General features: G+C 43.2%; 1 long non-coding RNA gene across 1 annotated transcript in view; it reads right to left on the bottom strand.

Annotated features, from left to right (window-relative positions):
* The window catches only part of LOC144792785 (uncharacterized), a 165760-nt gene that overhangs the window by 22376 nt on the left and 120159 nt on the right, over positions 1 to 23225 (bottom strand). The window contains exons 3-4 of the long non-coding RNA XR_013602618.1: positions 13673 to 13714; positions 9007 to 9099 (exon numbers count right to left, since the gene is read on the bottom strand). This is a non-coding gene — a long non-coding RNA (uncharacterized LOC144792785). The remainder of the gene's footprint in view (positions 1 to 9006; positions 9100 to 13672; positions 13715 to 23225) is intronic.

The raw sequence follows: 23225 nt of genomic DNA, 5'->3' as shown, positions 1-23225 counted from the left end.
CAATGACATACCGGAGGCTGTGTCTCCTTCACATTGGGGGAGATTCCGTGGGCTAGCCAATGACACCAACAGGACCCCGATGCCAATCCCACCGCATTAGTGGTACGTAGGCAACACAGAATGCTACAACTGGTGGTAGGGTCACTCGCGAAATCCACCAGGGTAGCCTACAGATCAGCCTGGAGAGAGTTCTTGCTGTCGGGTAACCAGCAGGGTGTAGAGGGTTGGCAGCAGGCGGAAGACGTCATACAATTCACTCTGGACCTCATTGACAACGGCTTGTCGAAGGTCATAATTGCAGGGAAACTAGCGGGTATTGCCTTCATGAGTAAGCTATTATGGGGCTACCCACCAACAGCAGGTGAACTGGGAACGAGGATTTTAGAGGGGTGGGCAAGGGAATATAGTCTAGGGAAGCATCGGAGGAGTCCATTGTCCTACCATTTGTTGGGTTGGTGCTGGCGATACTGACGGAGATTTGTCATGATGATTTTGAGACGTCTATGTTCTCTACGCTGATGGTGTGGATGTTCTTTGGGCCCTTTAGGGTACCAGAGCTACTGGGCAATAAAAGAGGTGGGGTGTGACTTAACAGGACGTGGTCCTGCGCAGTTCGAGTGTGTAGATATAGTTGCAGAAGTCTAAAACGGACCAGAGGGGGCTGGGCAGATGGGCATTGCTACAGGCAGCTGACTGTACAACAACTTGCCCTCTTGGATGGGCATCACAATGGTGCAGTTTGTCCGGTGGGTCAGGAGGGCCAGTATTCAGACATGCTAACGGGGACAGAGAAATGGGATATCAGCTACTGGCAGTTTTGAGGAAAGCCTTAAACAAGACCCGGGTTGACGGCGCAGGTTTTGGGACCCACTCTTTCCGCATTGGTGCAGCGTCAGAAGTGAACAACAGAGGTTTGGGGCAAACAGACATTATGCAGCTGGGGCACTAGTCATCGTACTGTTAAAGGTGCTACGTAAGAAGTGGAGAAGGGATTGCAGGCGCGGTGCTTAACAATTTGTGAAATTCACGCTGATCTTTCTCGGCTCAGGTTCTGTGTCCGGCCCTCAGGCAGTGGAGATGACTATTTGGGTTGTGAGGCTCTCTTTCATGAAATGGGCCCAAGTACAGGCTCACCAGGGCTATTTCGGCCAAAATTTGGGATTTCACGAACGCCTGTTTAAAGTAGTTAAGAAAGGCAAAGGCTGCATGTGCTGAAAAGAGCTGGTCCCTTGTTTGAATAGTTTTATGGTGGGCGGCAAGTGCCCCAACATACTAGTGTTACACTTAGGGGAGAATGACCTGTGTAAAGAAAAGGGTGTTGTCTTAATATGGAGTATGAAAAAGGACTTGGCATTGACTAAAGAACAGTGGTCAGGTTGTTTTGTCATATGCAGTGAGTTTGTGCCTCGTAGAGTGTGGCGGGGAGCGGTCAACCCAGGTGCAGTGGATAGGGCCAGACAGAAATTGAACACTTAAATGGCACGTTTTTGTAGAGGTTTGGGGTTTGGCAGGATTTGCCATAAAGAAATTTATTTTAATGTGGTGGAATTCTTTAGAGGTGATGGTGTACATCTTTCTAAGTTGGGAATGGACCTATATATTTTGGAGGCCAGGGAGGTGTTGGCCAGGAAGCTACATGTGCAGAGGCATACGGGCAGAAGGCCAGTGGAGTGAACAAGAGGGGGGGCAGAAAAAGGGTTAGTGGTCACCCCAACCCCTTTTTTCTGGGTGGTGGGGTTTGAAAAGTTGGCCAAGGTTGGCAGATGTTTTGGTTTGAATTGGAAGTTGTAAACATGAGCAGGAAAAGGGTAGGCAGGTAGTTTAAGGTTCAGCTGTAGACGTTTGGCTAGTTACAGTTCAGATAGACAGGTATAGGATGTTGTTTTAATAAAAGTGAATAAGTTTTAAGTGCAATACAGTGTGATGTTTTTAATATGTTAATTGCAGGGTGGGGGCATGTAAGAGGGGATCGAAGGGGCGGGGGTGGGGTCAGTTATCGGATGTTAAGCGAGGTTTTAGTTTTGCAAGGCAGTTGCCAGGTATGTTATTGTAATGTGCACCTGTTTTTTAATAAAGCGGCCTTTTCACACACAAATTGGTCTCTGTCTGGTCTGCCCCCTGTCCTCCAATAGGGGTTTGGGGGGCAGCCAAAAGTAGAGAGGTCTGCCCCCCAGAAAGATTGGGAGGGGCGGGGCAAGCCGGATGGTCGGCCATTTTGTAGAATATCAGGCTTCATAAGTTGTTGCCCAAGAATAGCCCAACTATAAGGGACAGCCGGTGCCTTTCCCACCCACCATTTTAGGTTTGGTTGACCTGGTGACTGGAAGCTTTCTGTAGCGTACTTAAAACGTTTCCCCTCCCTCCCGTCCCAAAAGGTCATTTGGATTGTGGTGGGTATTTTTCCTGCGTGCAATGTTTGTTTTGTGTGGCTAGCGTTGATTGGGACAGGTGTGCAAGGGTTTGTTAAGTGTATTGTTGCTTGGAACAGGTACAAGGCGGGATTTGAAAAGTTGGCCAGGGTTGGCAGAAGTTTTTGGTTAGCGTTGTAAGTTGGGAATATGGGCAAGTATAGGATAGGCAGGTAGTTTAAGGTTCAGTTGTAGACGTTTGGTTAGTTACAGTTCAGACAGACAGGTAGATGTTGTTCTAATAGAAGTGCATAAGTTGTAACTGCAATACATTTTGATATTTTTAATATGTTAATGGCAGGATGGGGGCATTTTCACTGGATCGTAGGGGTGGGTCAGGGGTCAGTTATCGGATGTTTAGAGAGGTTTTAGTTTTGTAAGGCAGTTGCCAGGTATGTTTTAGTATTGTGTAGCTGTTGCAATAAAGCAGCCTTTTTCACACACAAATTGGCCTCTGTCTGGTCTGCCCCACTCTCCCAAAGTGCTGTACAGGTGGGGAGAAGTGTGAGGCGTGTCTCCTGACTGAATGGTGTGGGGCCGATTCACAGAACTAACTTAAGACAAAATCCTAAACTTAATACTTTTGGTATTCACAGATATAAGATTTTGTCTTAAGTTTGTCTTAAGACAAACTTAAGACAGACTTAAGACAGACTTAAGACAAACTTAAGACAAACTTAAGACAGACTTAAGACAGGCTTAAAACAGACTTAAAACAGATTCCTAACTTAAGTCTGTCTTAAGTCTGTCTTAAGACAAACTTAAGACAAAATCCTAACTTCTGTGAATACCAAAAGTAGTAGGTTTAGAATTTTGTCTTAAGTTATTTCTGTGTTTTTAAGTGTGACTCTTGAAGGCCGCAGTTCTCTCCAAAAAAGTGAGGTGTTCTCTATTGTTGTTGCTGGCTGAACATGTATATGACACATAAAATGGTTGCTTAATTCACATGATAAAAGATGTGCTGCAATAGAAACAAAGCCTGGAAGAGCTGCGTACGCTAATGAGCGTTCAGACCGAACAAGTCGCATAAACCAGTTTCTCGAAGATTTAGCATAACTCAAAAACAATTAGTGTCAATTTGTGGGCGGTAATCACAAGACGACTGAGCAGATTTGCGTTCCTTACTGCAGGGGAGTGTGTAATACCTTTTTACCTGACATAGAATACTTTGTGCTGATCCCATTAGTCGGTCTCTGTATACATTTCCTCCTAAGGATTTTCCACTGTGGGTGATCTGAATTCAGAGGCAGGTTGATGGGTGCACCTCTACTTGGGTGTTAATATTTTTATTGTTGATTTGCATCTGACGTTATCTTGTGTGCTATGAGCAGGTTCATGAGTTGAGTCCCTCTGCAGCGTGTGCGGCATAATTATGCGCCGCAGCAGTTTCTTTATTGGGGCGTGGCGGCGTATGTCTGAGAGCGTGTGTGTGAATTTGATTCCTAGGAGAGACTGAGCATGCTCTGTGTACTTTCTGTAAATGTAAATGTAAATTGATACTTGTATAGCGCACTACTCACCCGCAAGGGTCTCAAGGCGCTTGTACGAATACCGCTGTGGAACCCATCCTGGCTTTCCCTGTGAGGTGTCCACTCCTGGGCACCCCCAAGGTGGAGGCCAGGCATCCTTAGCGTTGTGGGGGCCGTTGTGGAGATTAAGCAAGCTATTGCCCAGAGTTGCAGAGTGGGACTCCATGATTGGAATAGGCACCGAGGCGAGAATTATCAGGTCCGAGGAATTTTGAGCCAAAGACACGCCGAGGCGGGGAATTGAACCCTGGTCCCGGGCCAGACCTCTGCATCAGGGTCTGCCGCTCTAACCATTGAGCCACACTTCTCCACAGAGTCAGACCGGCATAAGGTTATAGGGAAATCTGGCAGTGCCCGATGGGCTGGTACTACAGATCAGTGTGTGGGCTGTTTTTTATGGCTGTATGTTGGCCTGTATTGAATGCTTTTGTAGCCTGAGTTCATGTTTACTGTTGTTTTCCCTAATTCTATTACAGTAAACATTGACTACAGCAAAAACACAAATGCATGCAGTCTACCATACCGTAAAATAACTATAAACTGTTACCATGTCTTTACAAGTTTACAGTTCCCCCGATTTGCAAATGTGGGCTGGTTTGTAGCTATCTAAGGCCTGCTTTTATTTTTTCTGTCCATGCTGGAGCTTATTTTGTGTTCCAGACTGTCTGAGGCTGACCATGATGTTCAGCATGTGTTTCAGAAAATATTGGGCCTGATTCACAAAGGCGAATCGAGAGGAAAACTAACTTTACGACTTTCAGTATTCACAAGGGTCATTTACGAGTAGTAAAGTTAGACTTTTGTCTCAATTTAACTTAAGTGTTGGCCTTAAGTTGAACTGAGACTGGACTTTTTGTCTCAGTTAAACTCAAGACCAAAACTTAACTCAGAAGTCTAACTTTACAACTCATAAATGCCCTTTGTGAATACCAAAAGTCGTAAAGTTAGACATTAGTCTCAGTTTACCTTTGTGAATCGGGCCCAATGTTTGGTTGCTGGAATACGAAGTCTTTACTGAAGTGAAACTGCCTAATAATGGTACTAAAATTGTACAAGATCACAGAAGCCGCTGCCGCAGTGCTGAGGCGTGAGAGGTGCATTGCACAGCTGGATACAGAAATGATTGTTTCCAGGAACAAGTGACATGTGATCTTTGCGTTGGTTGGATACGGGTGCTGCTTAGGGGTAGAAGATATAAGAGAGGGGCTTAGAGTCAAGCGTTTTTTCTGTAACTGCCCAAAGTAGGCACCGGCCATTTTATCTTACTGTGAGTTGCAATAAGTAGGATTCAGTGTGTCATGATGTACACACCATAGAGCTGTGTTTTACATGCCACATCATCCAGAGCAATCCACTTTCCATGATCAAAGGACCTCTCAAAGGAAAACCAGAGCTGATCTGAAAGAGCAGTAGACATAAAACAGGAACTGACAAAGGAATTGGCATAAAATGAGCATTCAGAAGGCAGGGCGAGTTGAGTTCCCAGGCTTGTAAATTCAGTTTCAGTGCAGGTTGGCCCCAGAGGCGGCCTGAGTACAGGGTTGTTTGCTATGGGCCCGATTCACAGAACTAACTTAAGACAAAATCCTAAACTTACTACTTTTGGTATTCACAGAAGTTAGGATTTTGTCTTAAGTTTGTCTTAAGACAGACTTAAGACAGACTTAAGTTAGGATTTTGTCTTAAGTCTGTCTTAAGCCTGTCTTAAGTCTGTCTTAAGACAAACTTAAGACAAAATCCTAACTTCTGTGAATACCAAAAGTAGTAAGTGTAGGATTTTGTCTTAAGTTAGTTCTGTGAATCGGGCCCAGTGTGTCTGCACACATCCCAGGCGCCAGTAGGAGACAGGTGCTACTTAACTATTCCACACCGTTTCTCTGGCCTCTACATCCAGACTCAGATGGCCATAGCATCATAAAAAGTCTGAAACGTGTTTCCCTTTTATGCCACTGTGCGCCAGCATAATGCAACGCCTGTTTGCAATATCAGGGGCAATTATTATGTCTCCTCCCAGCTCCCTCAAGGCATGTCAGCACACATTGCTAGTTTGTAAAGGAAAGGGGGCAAACTTATTTAAGTAATCATAAATAAATGAAATATGCATTAATTTATAAAAAAATATATTATTTAATATGTTAATTATGTTATACTTTGTTTATTTTTATTACATTTTTATTGTTGGCTGTTATCCTTGTGGGAATTTAGAGTAGTATTTTAATTATATTGATAACATGTGTGTTAATTAATAATAATTATTAAAGTTAGTAAAGTATATGTTATTTTTAACATGTCTTACAATGAAGACATTCTATTTTGTATTTAGAATTAGTTTATTATATATATATAAATATATATATATGTATATAAAGGTTGTCATTAATCGATTATAAAACATGATGTTTCTGTGGCCAGAAAAGGTCAGTCGCAGACCTCTGCTTGCCTTAAGATCTATACTGTGTTTTGCTAGAGAAGTCTTAATTCTCAATACCCAGTAGCTCTTAAGCTCGTAAATTGCAATATGTAAATATAATTGTTTAAGCCTTTCTTAATTGCCCACCCCTCCAGCGCTGATGCTGCACAGTGTCTTAAACCCTCTATCACACTAGTGCTGGTCAAGGAAGGAAATAAATATAGTATGTATGTCTGTAAAGGTTCTGACTCTTCTTCCACTTTTGTTTTTTATTAGCATGCTGCACAACATGGAGTTACAAGGTCAATTGACATAAATCACCCCTATCCGCCAATTGCAGCACCAGGTCACTCGGCCCTCTCTACTTGCGTCATTATCATATGAAATCTCTTTATTGATGTCAACTACACTTTCAAAATTGCTTTATTATCATTCTTGCTTTCTCAATTTTGCTTGAAAATGCACCATTTGCCAACTCTTTTTTTACTAATTTTCCCAGGGGAAGAACATCCCAGAACCCCTTTTATGGCAGTGTGTCAATTGCTAGGCACACTTGCCACAGTGCACTCATCCTGAACTTTTACGCCCTACCACTTTCAAATGTCACCAGCTGCCACTGCTTGTCAGATTCATCCTGGATCTGCAGCTCCCAAACTTTATTACTAATATCCTTGTGTAATACTGATTCATCTCTACAAGTTGGCTGAAAAAGAATGCATCTGTGGTGCAAGGCTTGGCGGGTTCTGGGTGACAGGGGAATCTGGTTTGACACACACCCAAAACATGGTTAACACCCTAAAAAAGTAACTTTAATTTTTTTTTGAAATTATAGACACAAGATTATAGGATTGGCAAAGAGTGTGAATCTAAAACAGATTCATCTTGGAAAACCCCAGTTGAGATTCCCATTCAGCATTCAGTCGATCAAAGGGGAAAATATTAAAAAGCAAGCATATACAAAAACAGAAGAAAAAAAATCTTTATCACAAAGTATCAGCTACCATAGGGGATGAAACTGACACCACTTTGAGGTGATCTACTATGAAGACTAGAACAGCTTGAGCTTGGAGGGGCTTTTATTTGAAAACATTTGGATTGATTAAAAAAACGTTCACATGATTTCCATGATGAACAGAAAGACACTATGATGCATAAGTTAGTTACAATGATGACAAATATACATAAATACAGGATAAAATAATGTTCATCTGGAGTAACCGGAAGAGAAGGAGTAGGACACCATTATTGTTTGGTTGGTGGCAAACGCTGTGTAAGTGTAATGCTTTTGGGTTTTGAGATGATTGCATGGATATGGTCGGTATTCTTGTTGGAAATTATGGAAATTATATGAAAATGTAGAAGTATGTTTCATTTGAATAGTTCCTGATGAAGGGATTTGTAAGGTTTTCTAAATGCGTTGCGCTTATTATCTTGGATGATTGGATCCCTTATTCTGTGTACCTCCTGTTACTGAAAAAACGACACCCAAAATTTTAATATTACACATTCGCTTATCTGTGGAAGGGAGTATAGAAAACCACAGAGTTTGGGGAGTTGCCCGGACCCGGTAGACAAAGTAAGAAATCTGGGAATGACATTGGACATTAAGCTGTCCTTTGATGCTCAAGCAAGCAAACTTGCATCTTCAGTTTGGTATATCCTAAAGATGATAAAGAAACTACTGCCCTACATACCAGATGATACTCGGAAAACAGTGGTGACGGCACTTGCATTGTCTAGATTAGACTATGGAAATGCTTTATACGCGGGGGCCAGAAAACACATCTTATACAAGTTGCAACGTCTGCAAAATGCAGCTGCAAGGTTAGTGCTCAATGTTCCCAAATATGAGTCAATCTCATCAAAATTAAAACTCCTGCACTGGCTGCCAGTGGAAAAGAGAGTATGTTTCAAATCACTCTGCCTGGCATATAAGGCGGTCCAGGGACTAGGATCACAGTTTTTGCAAACCAACCTGAAATTGTATGAACCGGGCAGGATGCTTAGATCAAGGCAATTGAAACTGATTAGCATCCCAAAATTCAAACGAACCAATTGGGGTGGGAGAAGTTTTCTGGTATATACAGCTCGGGCATGGAACCAGCTGCCACTCAGCATAAAAGAAAGTCCAACACTAGCCATGTTTACAAAGGCAGTGAAAACCTGGCTCTTCATGGCTGATAACTAAGGAAGTACTGTTGACCATCTATGAGGCTTGCTATCTGTCCTAGCGCCAAGACGCCTTCGGGCAATCGCGCGCTGTATAAGTGGATAAATCAAATCAAATCAAATCACAGAGTGAAAAGTACACAAATAATGATTGAGAAATTCCACTTTATTTTGAAAATCTGTTTTACGCATGTGATTCTCAGTTCAGCCTTGAAAATTCTTCAGCTCCTCCCATTACCCTCTTCGTTTTCCTGTTGACAAACATTGTTCAGACACACTTGCTGCTCCTGCCCCTGGGACACACTGATGTATAGACAACCTGCATCTATTTCATTTTTTGCATGCATCCAGAACTTAATATTTCACCATCAGCAAAACCACATCATCAAATACGTTTAGTCTCAGATATGTAGCTATGTAATCCTTTTGTGCAATACAACTGCCCTCATACTCAACATATGAACAACAGGAAGGTGAATGTTGTACTTACCACATCAGAATTGAATGGTTTCACATTGATGTTATGGATGGAACTGCTGGTGAGAGACCAGACCTTGGTCTTATGCTTGAATGCAGCTCTCACCTAGAGAGGAAAAACACAATGATGACTGACAAAGTTTGTCAGTATTGGCAGATTATAGTTGGCCCATGATTGATAGGGTAGGAGAGGTGGTCTAGAAGGACAGATGTATTCATGTTGAATGCAGCGTGTTCTAGAGAAAGAAGGTGTGAGCTACTGGAAGAGATCTCAATGAAAAGTGCTCAGGTGTAATCAAGGTGTGGAGATGAAACGAGAGGGTGTAGTTTGCAGAGAAAGTGTTTGTTTATGATCCAGTGTGAAGAAGGTGGGGCCTCATTTTTGGGTGTGATCTACGTGAAATAGATGCAGTCATGTAAGAGATTTGGTCCAGTGGAGGACATGAAATGTAAAAGAGTGCAGGGTCCAATGGAGAGGGTGTGTGCAGTGGAGAGGTATGATTGTGAAAGATGTCTAGTGGTCTTTAGGGGAAGAGAAAGAAGAAATGGTTTAGTGATGGGATGTGGTGTAGTAAAGGGTGTTGTCCAAAGGTGCATTCCTGAGAACTTGCCCAGTGAAGGTGGTAAAGATGTGGTCTAATCTAATCTGTTGTCTAGTGGCGGACGTGTGATCTAGTGATGAACTAAGACAATCCTGATCACTGCCACCGACAACATCAGAACCCTCCTCGAGTGTGGAGAAACCGTGGCCCTGATCCGCCTTGACCTCTCAGCAGCATTCAATACCATATCCCACAACACCCTCATCAACAGACTCCACCACATTGGTGTCCAGGGAGATTCCCTCAAATGCATCAAATCCTTCCTCAGAGGATGAACTGGGAGCATCCGCCTATCATCCTTCTCTTCGGAACACAAGAGCATCATCTGCGGCGTCCCTCAAGGTTTATCCCTTAGCCCTACCCTGTTCAAAACTTACATGACGCCCCTGGCTGACATTGTCAGAACCCATGGCCTCAACATCATATACTATGCAGGCAACACCCAGCACATTATCTCTCTCTCTTAGAAGACCCCTCCACCACTAGAATCCAACTTCCACAATGCATGACGAGTGTCGCCGACTGGATGAAGACCAACTGCCTAAAGCTCAAAACAGAAAAGATGGAAGTGCTGGTGTTTTGGAACAACACCTATCTGTCAAAAAATACCTGGTGACTCTCTGAACTCTGACCCATGCCCACATCGACAAACCATGCCGCAAACCTGGCATCTTCCTGGATAGCAAATTCACCATGAAACGCCAGATCAATGCTCCACACTCTCCACATGCTCTGAAAGATCTTCAGATGGCTCCCCATCAACACCAGGAAAATCATGACTATAGCCCTAGTCATCAGTTGGCTTGACTACGGCAACACGCTCTAAGCAGGAATCACCACCCAACTCTTGAGGAGACTCCAGACAACACCGAACTCAGCTGCCAGACTCATCCTCGACCTCCCCAAATGGACCCACATCACCCCCACACCCCCCCGCCTCAGGAACCTCAACTGGTTCCCCATTGGGAAAAGATGCCAAATACAAGATGCTGACACATGCATACAAGGCACTCCACAACCAAGCACCAGCATGCATCAACCACCGCCTGAACTTCCACCAACCCTCCAGATACCTGCGCTACACATCCCTTGCCCTCGCAACACTCCCCGCATCTGCTGAAGCTACAGTGGAGGACACTCCTTCTCCTATCTCACTGTCAAGTCCTGGAATGACCTTCGCCTTCACCTCCAAACATCACCCTCCATCCCTAAATTCAGAAAGGGACTCAAGACCTGGCTCCTTTACTGATCCCAACAAGAATCTAGCACCAGGATACCTAGCAGGTGACTGCCACTCTTTACAAATCTGAGTTGATTGTCATACACGTGTGGTCTAGAGGAGGAGGTGTGGTTTAGCAAAGGAAGTTTGTTCTAACAGAGTATGTGTGGTCTAGTGCAGGAGATGGTGTCTAATGGAGATGCATGGTCTGGGGAGGAGAAGGTGTCTAGAGGAGCATGTGTGGCTTATTGCAGGTGGTTTGTCTAGGTAAGGAAGTTTGATTTAACAAATTTTTAGTGGTGTGGTCTAGTTAGGATAATTGGTCCAGTAAACGAGGTTCAATCTGATGCAGGAGTTGTGGCCTAGTGGAGAAGGTGTGGCCTTGAATAGGAGGTGTGATCTAGTACAGCAGGTGTTATCTAACATGGAAGGTGTGTTTTAGGGGAGTCGTGGTTTAGTAGTGGAGAATTCTAGTGCAGAAGTGTGATTTAATGGAGGAGGTTTGGTCTAGTAGAGGAGGCATGATCTCATGGACAAGTGTTGTCTAGTGAAGGATGGGTTGGCTAGCACAGAAGGATGGTCTAGTACAAGATAAGTTGTCTAGTAGAGGTTTTGAGGTCTAGTGCAGCATATATGGTCTGGTAGAGGAGATGTATTCTTGTGCTGGACATATGGTCTAGTGGATGAGGTTTTGTCTGGTGCAGGAGGAGTGATCAAGTGGAGGTGTGTTGAGGTGTTCTGCGGTGCAGGAGGAGTAGTCTAGTGCAGTAGATGTTGTCTGGTAGAGGAGGAGTTATCTAGTGCAGGAGGTGTGCATTTGCGGTGAACGTGTGGCCTAGTGGAGGAGGTGTGATCTACAGGAGGAGTGTTGTTTACTTGAGGAGGTTTGGCCTAATGCAGGAAGAGTGATCTACTGGAGGTGTGGTCTAGTCGAGGAGTTATGTACTGCTGGATATGTGCATTAGTGGTGCAGGTGTTGCTAGTGGAGGAATGGTCTAGTACAGGAGGTGTGATCTAGTGGATGAGGTGTTGCCTAATGCAGGAGCGGTGATTTAGTTGAGGTGTGGTCTAGTCAAGGAGATATGTAGTGTAGGAGGCATAGTTTACTGCAGGAGATGTTGTCTAGTAGAGGATGAGTTATCCACTGCAGGAAGTGTGGTCAGTGGTGCAGGTGTTGTCTGGTGGAGGCATAGTCTTGTAGAAGAGGTGTGATCTAGTGGAGGAGTGTTGATTAGTGGAGGAGGTGTGGTCTAATGCGGGCGGTGTGATCAAATGGATGTATGGTCTAGTCAAGGGGTTAAATTGTGCAGGAGGTCTAGGATAGTGCAGAAGGTGCCCAGTAGAGGAGGAGTTGTGTAGTGCAGGAGGTGTGCGTTAATGGTGCAGGTGTTGCTAGTGGAGACATGGTCTACTAGAAGAGATGTGATCTAGTGGAGGAGTGTTGTTTAGTGGAGGTGATGTGGTTTAATGCTGGAGGTGTGATTTAGTTGTAGTGTGATCTAGTCAAGGAGTTATAGAGTGCAGGAGGCATAGTTTAGTGCAAGAGATGTTCTCTAGTAGAAGAGGACTTGTCTAGTGAAGAAGGCGTGGTCTAGTGTAGGAAGTGTGATCTAGTGGATGAGGTGTTGTCTAACACAGGAGGAGTGATCTAGTGGAGGTGTGGTCTAGACTAGGAGTTATCTAGGGCAGGAGGTGTATGTTAGTGGTGCAGGTGTTGCTAGTGGAGGCATAGTCTAGTAGAGGAGGAGTGATCTGGTGGCAGAATGTAGGTTATTCGAGGAGCTGTATTCTAATGCGGGAAGTGTGATCTAGTGGAGGTATGGTCTAGTCAAGGAATGATGTAGTGCATAAGGTGCAGCCTAGTGCAGAAGTTGCAGAGTAGAGGAGGAGTTATGTACTTCAGAAGGTGTGTGTTAGTTGTGCAGGTGTTGCTAGTGGAGGCATGGTCTGGTAGAGGATGTGTGATCTAGTAGAGGAGTGTTGTCTAGTGGAGAAGGTGTGGTCTAGTGCAGGAAGTGTGATCTAGTGGATGATTTGTCTATTGCAGGAGGAGTGATCTAGTGGAGGTGTGCTTTAGTTAAGGAGTCATGTTGTGCAGGATGTGTGCATTAGTGTTGCTGGTGGTGTCTAGTGGAGGCATGGTCTATTAGAGGAGGTATGATCTAGTCGAGGAGTGTTGTCTAGGGGAGGAGGTGTGGTCTAATGCAGAAGGTGTGATTCTGTGGAGGCATGGTGTAGTAAAGTAAAGTATTTACTAGTGCAGGAGGTGTGGTGCAGTGCAATAGATGTTGTCTACTGAACAAGGTGTAATCCAGTGCAAGAGGCGTGATCTAGTAGAGTATGAGTTGTCTAGTTGAGGAGGCATGATGAAGTGGAGTAGATGTGTTATTTAATAGATAATGTGTGTGGTCTAGAAAATAAGGTAAAGTTCAGTGAAAAAAGGGTGGTCTTCGAAGGGAGAAATGACCTAGTGGAAGGAAGTGTGGTTTAGTGAATAAGAGGAATAGTCAATAAAATAAGATGAGGCCAAGTGGAAGGAAATGAGTTGTGCTGGAGGGCAATCAGTCTAATTGAGAAGGGGTGTGCTTTGTAAAGAAGATAAGATCTGGTGGGAGAAGGCGTAATCAAGTGGACAGAGTGGTAGTCTAGTGCAAGGGGTGTGACCAAGAGTAGAGGGAGTGGTCCAGGAAAGAAAGTGTGGCCACAAGGAAGTGAGTTCATTTCTAGGTGCTCTAACATAATGGAAGGCTAGTGTGGAGTAAGCATACTCTGAATTATTTAAAAATGAACATTTAATTATGACTCTACAGCAAATGCATTCCATTGAAAGTGACATATGTTTCAGCAGCAAAACCTACCTCTGAATTCAAAAGACAGTGAAAGAGGAAGATGAAGAATCCCTGGAGGATGAGAGTAAAAATAACCAGCATTATTAACTGAGCTGAAGAGGATGTGAATAGGTTTACACTGACGTACCAAATGATACAAGGACATGCACGCACTCTTTAAATTGGCAGGTGAGACTGTCAGGTGAAGTAAGTCAAAAGATACTTGCCATATAGTCTGCAAGTCGGCATCTGGGACATGATTTTTCCAAAGATGCTCCGGTAGGCAAAACTCTCCATCCTCTGCTTCTAAGATTGTCCAATAGAGCACCGATGTTTTAATTTTCCTTGCTTTATTCCATAAGAGTTCTTCCAAAGCCGACTTTACACCAATCTGAGCTAACTTATCCTGAGCCCAACTTTTAATTTGTAAATATTTAAACTTGGATAAGTTATTGTCTGTAAGCGTGAGGATCTCCTCCCAACTCAAAAGAACTCCTTCCGGAATTATCTGGCCCCATGCATTCAAATTTGCTGCCCGTAGAGGCAATGCTGGAGAATCTTTGGTCCATTCTGGCGAGCCTGGTGAATCCCAGATTGGAGCCATCGCAGAGTTATATGAAATATTCAACGCCCTTCTCATTCTTGTCCACACATGGGCCATATCTCTAAGGACTTTTAACCAAACTTTTTTGAAACAACGGACATCTCCGAACTTAAACAAAAATCCATGAGCTCCTTCCTGGAGCTCAGAAAGCATAATCTGGAACATATTATCTGTTTTTGTCATTACTGGAGAGTCGAATAACCTGATTCCTGCCTTGATCAGTAAAGTCCAGGAGTACAGTTTCAGATCCGGTGCACATAGCCCACCTTTACATTTACGTCTACGTAACTTCTTCCATGCGATTCTTATGCCCTTTGAGGCCCAAATAAAAGTGTTCCATTTAGCTTGAATTTTATTTAGCCGGGCTTCACTAAAGGCAAGTGGAACATTCTGAAAAATAAAGATTAATTTAGGTAACAACATCATTTTGATCATATTAACCCTACCAATCAAGGTCAAAGGAAGAAGTGCCCAGCCTTTCAATGCCTCCTCACTTTCCCGCTCTACTTTCATAAGATTTTTTTCCGCTATTAAATTTATATCCTGCGTAATTTGGATTCCCAAATATCTTATTTCCTGCTTTAAAATTGGAATATTTGGTAACGTTCTAACATTCCAAATCATGCATTCTGTTTTGGCCTGATTAATTTGATAGCCTGAAATTTGACCAAAATGAAATGCGGCACTATAAATAAATGGGATAGCATTAATTGGATCTGCTGTATATATCATCATGTCGTCAGCATATAAAGAGACTTTTTTTCCCAATTGTTGAATTTAAATGGTAAGATGCGTTGGTCTTGTCTTATATTTTCTGCCAATGACTCTATATATAGGTCGAAGAGCAAGGGTGAAAGGGGACAACCCTGTCTTGTACCTCTGTTAATTTTTATGGGAGAAGATAGATTTCCATTAATTAATACTCTAGCAGTTGGTGCTTGATAGAATGCTGCGATAGATCTACAAAAATTCCTACTTAAGTTGCACCTTTCTAAGACCCTAGTCAGGAAAACCCAATTAACACGATCAAACGCCTTGGTGGCATCTAATGTTATGACCGCGAGTGGGATTTTGTGCAGGGTAGCGAGATCGATTGAACCTACTAATGCTTGCGTTAAGTCTTGTATAGACCGCCCTCTAACAAATCCCTTTTGGTCAACGTGTAACAGGCTACCTGCTACCCCATTTATTCTCTCTGCCAATATTTTCGCCATCAATTTATAGTCAGAATTGAGCAGAGAGATGGGTCTATATGAATCACACTATGATGGTACCTTCATTGGTTTGAGAATAAGAACAACTGTAGCCTCATTCCATGAGGGAGGAATTTGACCCCCTTCCTCAAAAATATAAGTAAAAAGCTTTTGTAGAACAGGAGTAATTATAGGAGCCAAAATCTTATATACCTCCACCGGCAATCCATCCGGACCTGGAGCCTTACTTTTTTTGGCGGAATTTATTGCCCTCATTATTTCATTTGAGCTGATTCCCCTGTTTAAATTCTCCGATCATCTATCTGACGAAGAGCATATTTATCCATCCATGCCCGAATATTATCATGATCAGGGATTAGATCCTCATTATACACTGTACAAAAATGTTGAAAAAAGGCATGTTCGATATCTGTGAGGTTTTCTGTGACCTCAGCCATGGTATATGTCTGAACTCCCTTAATAGTGTTCCTCTTCTGCTCTTTCTTAGCTTTCCAAGCAAGCAACTTGCCACTAGTCTCACCATACTCAAAGTGGGCCAGAGAGCTAGCCTGCCAACGCTGTCTAAGCCTCTCATCCAAAACCTGTTCAAGTTGTAATTTACAGGCAATCAACTCTTCCTTAATATTGTCTGAAGTTGCTAAGCTTGGATCAAATAGCCCACATTCTAAAGCTTTAATATTCGTCTCAATCTGGGTAATCTTTGCTCTATATATTTTATATTTAGCAGATTGCAGAGCGATTTAAAGCGAAATCATCTCTTTTCCCTCCATAGAGTCTATTGGTCACCGGCCAGATTGGCCAAGTTTTCTAATGGCCCTATTCCATGCTGTCCAAAGTGTAAACTGGAGAAGGCGGACGATCTCCATATGTTTTTAACCTGTCCTAATTTAAAGATTTTTTGGGCCAAGATTGAAGAAGGTATGAAAACACTTTTCAATTTTGATATACAGGTTAGTATATTATTAGTTTTCTTTGGATTATTTGGTAATTATGAGGAACTCTCTCAAGATACTAACAAACTATCTTTTTATTTAATAATTGTTGCTCGCAGAGAAACATGCAAACTTTGGGTGAGTGATAAATCACCTTTGTATATTGATTGGATTAGGGCAATCAGACACACACTTAATTTAGATAAGGTTGTTTGGAAAAGAAGGAAGCATTTCTGGAACCCATGTATTAATTGGTTGAATAGGATGTGAATAACCTCGTCCAATGATTATGCCTTTTGGCAGACGGAGTTACCCTAAGATCAGTTCATGGGCCTCGATACTCGGTAGAACTGAATTGAAGCGATATAGTGCAGTTCTGCTATGGACGCACTTGGGTATCTGCAGAAAGCGCACCCATAAGGATCGTCAGAGTCTAAGAAGGGGCCCCTCTGCATTTTTGCAGAGGGTGGTTAGGATCACTGATTCTGAGAATATCCTTACGGCATATAAGGACACACAAAAAAAAAAGGACATGCACGCACTCGTTTACACTGCCATACCAAATGATAAATGGACATGCATGCACTAGTTTACACTGCCATACCAAATGATACAAGGGCATGCACGCACTCGTTTACACTGCCATACCAAATGATAAAGGACATGCACACACTCGTTTACACTGCCATACCAACTGATAAATGGACATGCATGCACTAGTTTACACTGCCGTCCCAAATGATACAAGGACATGCACGCACTCGTTCACACTGCCATACCAAATGATAAAGGACATGCACACACTCGTTTACACTGCCATACCAAATGATAAATGGACATGCATGCACTCGTTTACACTGCCATACCAAATGAGAAATGGATATGCATGCACTCGTTTACACTGCCATACCAAATGATAAAGGGCATGCACACACTTGTTTACACTGCCAAACCAGATGATACAAGGACATGCACACACTCGTTTACACTGCTATACGAAATGATAAATGAACATGCATGCACTAGTTTACACTGCTATACCAAATAATACAAGGACATACATGCACTCGTTTACACTGCCATACCAAATGAGACAAGGACATGCACACACTTGTTTACACTGCCATACCAGATGATACAAGGACTTGCACACACTTGTTTACACTGCCATACCAAATGATACAAGGACATGCACACACTTGTTTACACTGCCATACCAGATGATACAAGGACATACACACACTCGTTTACACTGCCATACCAAATGATAAATGGACATGCATGCACTAGTTTACACTGCCGTCCCAAATGATAAAGGACATGCACACACTCGTTTACACTGCCATACCAAATGATAAAGGGCATGCACACACTTGTTTACTCTGCCATACCAGATGATACAAGGACATGCACACACTCGTTTACACTGCTATACGAAATGATAAATGAACATGCATGCAATAGTTTACACTGCTATACCAAATAATACAAGGACATACATGCACTCGTTTACACTGCCATACCAAATGATAGAAGGATATGCAAGCACCCGTTTACACTGCCATACCAAATGATAGAAGGATATGAAAGCACCCGTTTACACTGCCATACCAAATGATACAAGGATATGCAAGCACCCGTTTACACTGCCATACCAAATGATACAAGGACATACAGAATTCGGTGGGCCCTCGTGTAATGTTGGGGTCGACTAGGTTGAAAAACTGAGCTTTTGGGTTAAAATTTACATTTAAAAAGTTTTTTTTAATTGTATTTTACTTTTTTTTCAAGTAAAACTTTACATGTAATCAATGCCATGTCAAAATAATGTCATTGAATAATGTCAGCAAGAAAAGGTTCACTCAAGGGTGAAGGAAATCTCAAATTATAAATGTTTTGATATTTAAAATAAGTAAAATGGAGAGCAGTACCGTGTATTCATTAATTCAAGAACCAATGCCACAAAGTGCCTTAACTAGAGTTTGGCATATGTGGGAGATCTACCCATAAAAGTGCCCTCCATGCCCTCTACATAGGGCAGACGGGATACCTGGCAACATTTGGCAGATGTCCGCAAACGCCAAACTCCAAATAAAGCATTGTGACGCTTTAAAGATGGATTATAATGGAAAGAGTTCCCTGCTCCAGATGGCACAATTGTCACCCCAGACTTTATAAAACCTATGAATTCAGCTCCTGGCTTTAGGTATCCTTCTCGGTCATAGAAATCGACCAATACTTATTTTAATTCCCCCTAACTTATAGCAGAAACTTTATTTAACTGTACAACCTCCAAGAGTATAGCACGCTGATGATGTCTGTACCAGTTGTTAAAGAACGTGCAGTCGATTTATAGGCGCAACCTAATATTCTGGCTGGTGAGTGCAACCAGGAATAAATATTTCCTCATGCTCTAAACTGGGCAGGGTCTTAAAGTTCATTTTTTGAAAAAGTTTCTTTACTCCATTGTATAAGGAGATTTGCAACACTGTAAGTTGGAGAGCTCCACTGAGGACAAATGAGGGGCTCGTGGTCATTAACAGCTGGTATCGGCCCAGTGCTCCAACACTCCAATGCTTGTCTTTCTGTTTCTCGCATTTTCATTTAGATCTTTTTACTCTCAGAGGGTGGACTGCTCTCATAACACCACGGATGTATGACGGTACAACGCGTACCGTTACAACGCGTCCCTTTACGACGCAGTTTTAACAACGCAAGTCGTTACAACGACTTGCGTTGGGGGGTGCGCTGATAGTGAATAGTTTAATTTACTATTCCAACACCAGTCCCTGTGGATAGTAGGGAAGGTTTTGGATAGTAAATTAAACTATCCCCTATCCTAGAGCGCCCTCCAGCGAAAGTCGTTGTAACGACTTTCGTTGTTAAAACTGCGTCGTAACGGTACCGCGTTGTAGCGGTTCCGTTGTAAAGGATGTTTCCCAACACCACAGTCCTCCAGTGTTGGCCTTTAGGGATGTCCTTTTCCTCGCTGTAGCCTCTCACATGGGCTTTGAGTCTGTAACTCAGTTTGAAGTTCTTGAAAAAATGAGCTAGCAGAGGGCTATAATGCTAAAGTCTTGGACGAATATCTTTCTTTCATAGAAATGTAGGCTATCTTTTCTTTAATTAATACAATTTGAGTTCATAAAATGGAAACGTGGGACTGCTAGTCCACTCCAATGTAAAATAAGATTAAGAAATCCCCCCCTTGTTTTTTGGGGGGGTTAAATATAAAATGAAACCTTAGGCATATCCTTGATCTCGAAATGTTTTCAATACATCGTCTATCCTCTACCGCTGCTGGACCCATGGGTTGTCGGCTGAAGAGCTGTGTTATTGGATTTCCTGATACGTTCTGCATACATGTGGTGACCGGCCCCTGTCGATGCAGGGCTACTTCTGTATTTTGTGTTGAACGATATAATAAAGGTTTTCAAAAAAAAAAAAAAGAAATCCCCCCCTTGTCTAACTTTGTCACTGCTCGAATTAGTTCTTGAAATCAGACTCCAAATGACTGTAAAATGGCTTGATGCATACAGGAAGAGGCAGACAACACTGTCATTTTGATGAGATTAAATTGAAATAGAAGTAGGGAACGAAGGTGGGCCATCTTTAAATAGCCTATCTTCATGACTTCTCAGAAAAACTATTTTAAAATTCCGGCCCCTGTCTGAGCACCCTTCATCTGACAGAACGTTGGATCAAATCCAAATATCTGACTGTGATTAACCAGTGTTCTGAGAAGATTTACTCTGAAGCCTGAATATTCACTGTATTCACATGCAGTGCCTTCATGCATTTGTGTCTGCAGGATCACGCCCATTCATTGTTTGCAGACTTCTGGAAATCAGAATTGATAGGTAACCTCACTTCTATTGTAGGATTTCCCTATGTCTAATATTACACTACCATGTGGTAACTATGCCTGTGTGTGGCATTTCCATACTATGCACCGAGCCAAAAGGCAGTGGAGCGTTGTACATGGTCAAAGTCAAGCTTAAGTCAACGAGCGATAGGAGAGGAAGCGGAGTGGTGAAAAGTGAACGTATTGTGATATAGCGCTTTTTAAAGAGGCGAATCTTCAACTCTTTCCTAAATGGGAGCAACATTGAGGCCGACCGGTATACAACCTTTACCACGCATCCTTTTACAACGCCTACCTTTACCACGCAATTTTTACAACGCAGGATCCATTACAACGAACTACCATTACAACGCATGTTTTTACATCGCAGATGCCTTTACAACACATGCCATTACAACGTAAGTATTGGTAAGAATATAATTTTATTAAAAATGTTATAGGTTTGGGTGCTTTTAGGGTTCAGGGCTAGGTTAGGGTTTTTGGGTAAAGGGGTATTTTTAGGGTTCAGGGCTAGGTTTGGGTTTTTGGGTACAGGGGTATTTTTAGGGTTCAGGGCTAGGTTAGGGATTTTGGGTAAAGGGGTATTTTTAGGGTTCAGGGCTAGGTTTGGGTTTTTGGGTAAAGGGGTATTTTTAGGGTTCAGGGCTAGGTTTGGGTTTTTGGGTACAGGGGTATTTTTAGGGTTCAGGGCTAGGTTTTTGGGTACAGGGTATTTTTAGGGTTCAGGGCTAGGTTTGGGTTTTTGGATACAGGGGTATTTTTAGGGTTCAGGGCTAGGTTTGGGTTTTGGGGTACAGGGGTACAGGGTAAAAATAAAGTAAAATTACATTTAAATTAAATTAAATTATATTAATTTTAATTAATTTACATTTAAAAAAATATTATATACTTACCAATACTTACGTTGTAATGGCATGTGTTGTAAAGGTATCTGCGATGTAAAAACATGCGTTGTAATGGTAGTTCGTTGTAATGGATCCTGCGTTGTAAAAATTGCGTGGTAAAGGTAGGCGTTGTAAAAGTATGCTTTGTAACGTCATACATCCAGGCCGTCCTGAAGGGTACAGGGATGTGGTTCCAGATCCCGGGTGCAAGGATGGAAAAGGCCTGCTGACTTGTCTTGTTTTTTGCTTTTTACACTTCTCAGCCTGCAGTCAAATTCTGTCCTGGCTGTGGGTGTGCAGAGAACCACCAGAGACTGTGAGTGTGTCTACATAACAAGCAGACGGTGCGTTTATCTGCAAGATAAGCAGGAGAGCTGCTCTTGATAGCTTTGTAAATGATGCAGCTGGTTTTGAAGATGTTGCGGTCCAGCTGGGGGAGCCAATGGAGTTCCATCAGGATGGGGATGATGTGATCATATTTCTTCAGTTCCTGGATGAGACGTGCTGCAGTGTGTAGGGTACCCATATATGGTGCTAGCATGGAGTCTCAGAGGCAATCCACCATCCAGATCGGAGAGTACAGGGGCTTGTACAGAAGTTATGAAAATGCTTTTTGGAAGAAACAGTTTGACTTTCTTTAGAAGACAGAGCACGTGCCAGGCCATCTTTGTTTCTGGGCAATATCTTCCTTGAGAGGTCGGTGTCCGGGTGATACCAATTTATTTGGCATTCAGTAGGAGTTGGGATTTGAAGCCATCAAGATTCATGTTTGCCCTGTATCTTGTTAGTTCTTCTTGGCCCATATAAGGAATCTTGTCTTTGTTGGGTTTTCCGGTTGGCGCTAAACGTCCATGTCTGATGATGTGCAAGTCTTTGAGGCGTTGGATGTCTAAAGCAGAGGAGACTTTTCAAGAAGTGCTGTATATCATTGGCATGTTTTCTATCTTGATTTTGTTATCAATGAGTAGAACACCAAGCGGCTCCATATAAAGGTGGGAATGGGTAATGTGACGGGTGAGGGAAACAGCGTGTTGGCGAAGCGTGAAGAGGTAAATTACGCTAAGGGGATAATTTATTCAAAAGACATAAGACACGGTGACACAGAGTGCTGGTTGGGACCGGAAGTCACGAGCGACCCCGGCCCATTTATTTATAGCTCTCTGGCCACGCCTGGCCAGAGAGTGATACATAGTGCAATCGTGTTTCCGGTGCTTCGCCCGGACGGGCTAAACAATAGAACGCTACATCCCTCACGAGGTTGGATTTTGAAAACAAATAATGTCAACATAGTCTAGCACACAAAGTCCGCTAGTTAACGATTAGGTTGTGGATTTGGCCGAAGGCCATACGTGTGGCGGTGGACATCACGTTGGACACGCGGGCTTGGATGTTTTGCGCCCGCCGCTTGTTGGTCTGAGCCAGGTGCGTCGTATACCGCTGACCTCATCGGGCAGGATGGAGCCTCAGTCTCTGCTGTCTGCTCAGCGTCATGCAGGGCCATCTCTACGGACTCTGGCTGCTCTGCCATGTTCTGATCTCTAGCGGTAAAAAAGGGGGTGGTGATGGACGGAGCATCAGAACCAATCAAACACTCACACCCAGTCAAACGATCTGGGTTTGATCCATCACCGTTCTTTAGCCCACTCTGCCACCCCAGTTCAGACATGGCTATATGCAAATCAGTCTGACCCTGTGCCTCATGAGAACAGTCCAGCCCGAACTGCCAAGCCATGCCTTCCCTGGACCGGAAACAAGCTTCCGAGGACCGGTTTCTGGCATTCCAGCCGTCTTCAGCCCGGCTTGTTTGAATCCAGTGGCAAAGTGAGCAAGGGACTCACGTCTGAGCATACCCTGCCACACTTATGGCGGCCAAAAGCGGTAAAAAAGGGGGTGGTGATGGACGGAGCATCAGAACCAATCAAACACTCACACCCAGTCAAAAGATCTGGGTTTGATCCATCACCGTTCTTTAGCCCACTCTGCCACCCCAGTTCAGACATGGCTATATGCAAATCAGTCTGACCCTGTGCCTCATGGGAACAGTCCAGCCCGAACTGCCAAGCCATGCCTTCCCTGGACCGGAA

This window comes from Lissotriton helveticus, chromosome 11, assembly GCF_964261635.1.
Source record: "Lissotriton helveticus chromosome 11, aLisHel1.1, whole genome shotgun sequence".
NCBI lineage: Eukaryota > Metazoa > Chordata > Amphibia > Caudata > Salamandridae > Lissotriton > Lissotriton helveticus.
The sequence above is the reverse complement of the archived record's forward strand: the minus strand, read 5'-3'. Positions and strand labels throughout refer to the sequence as shown.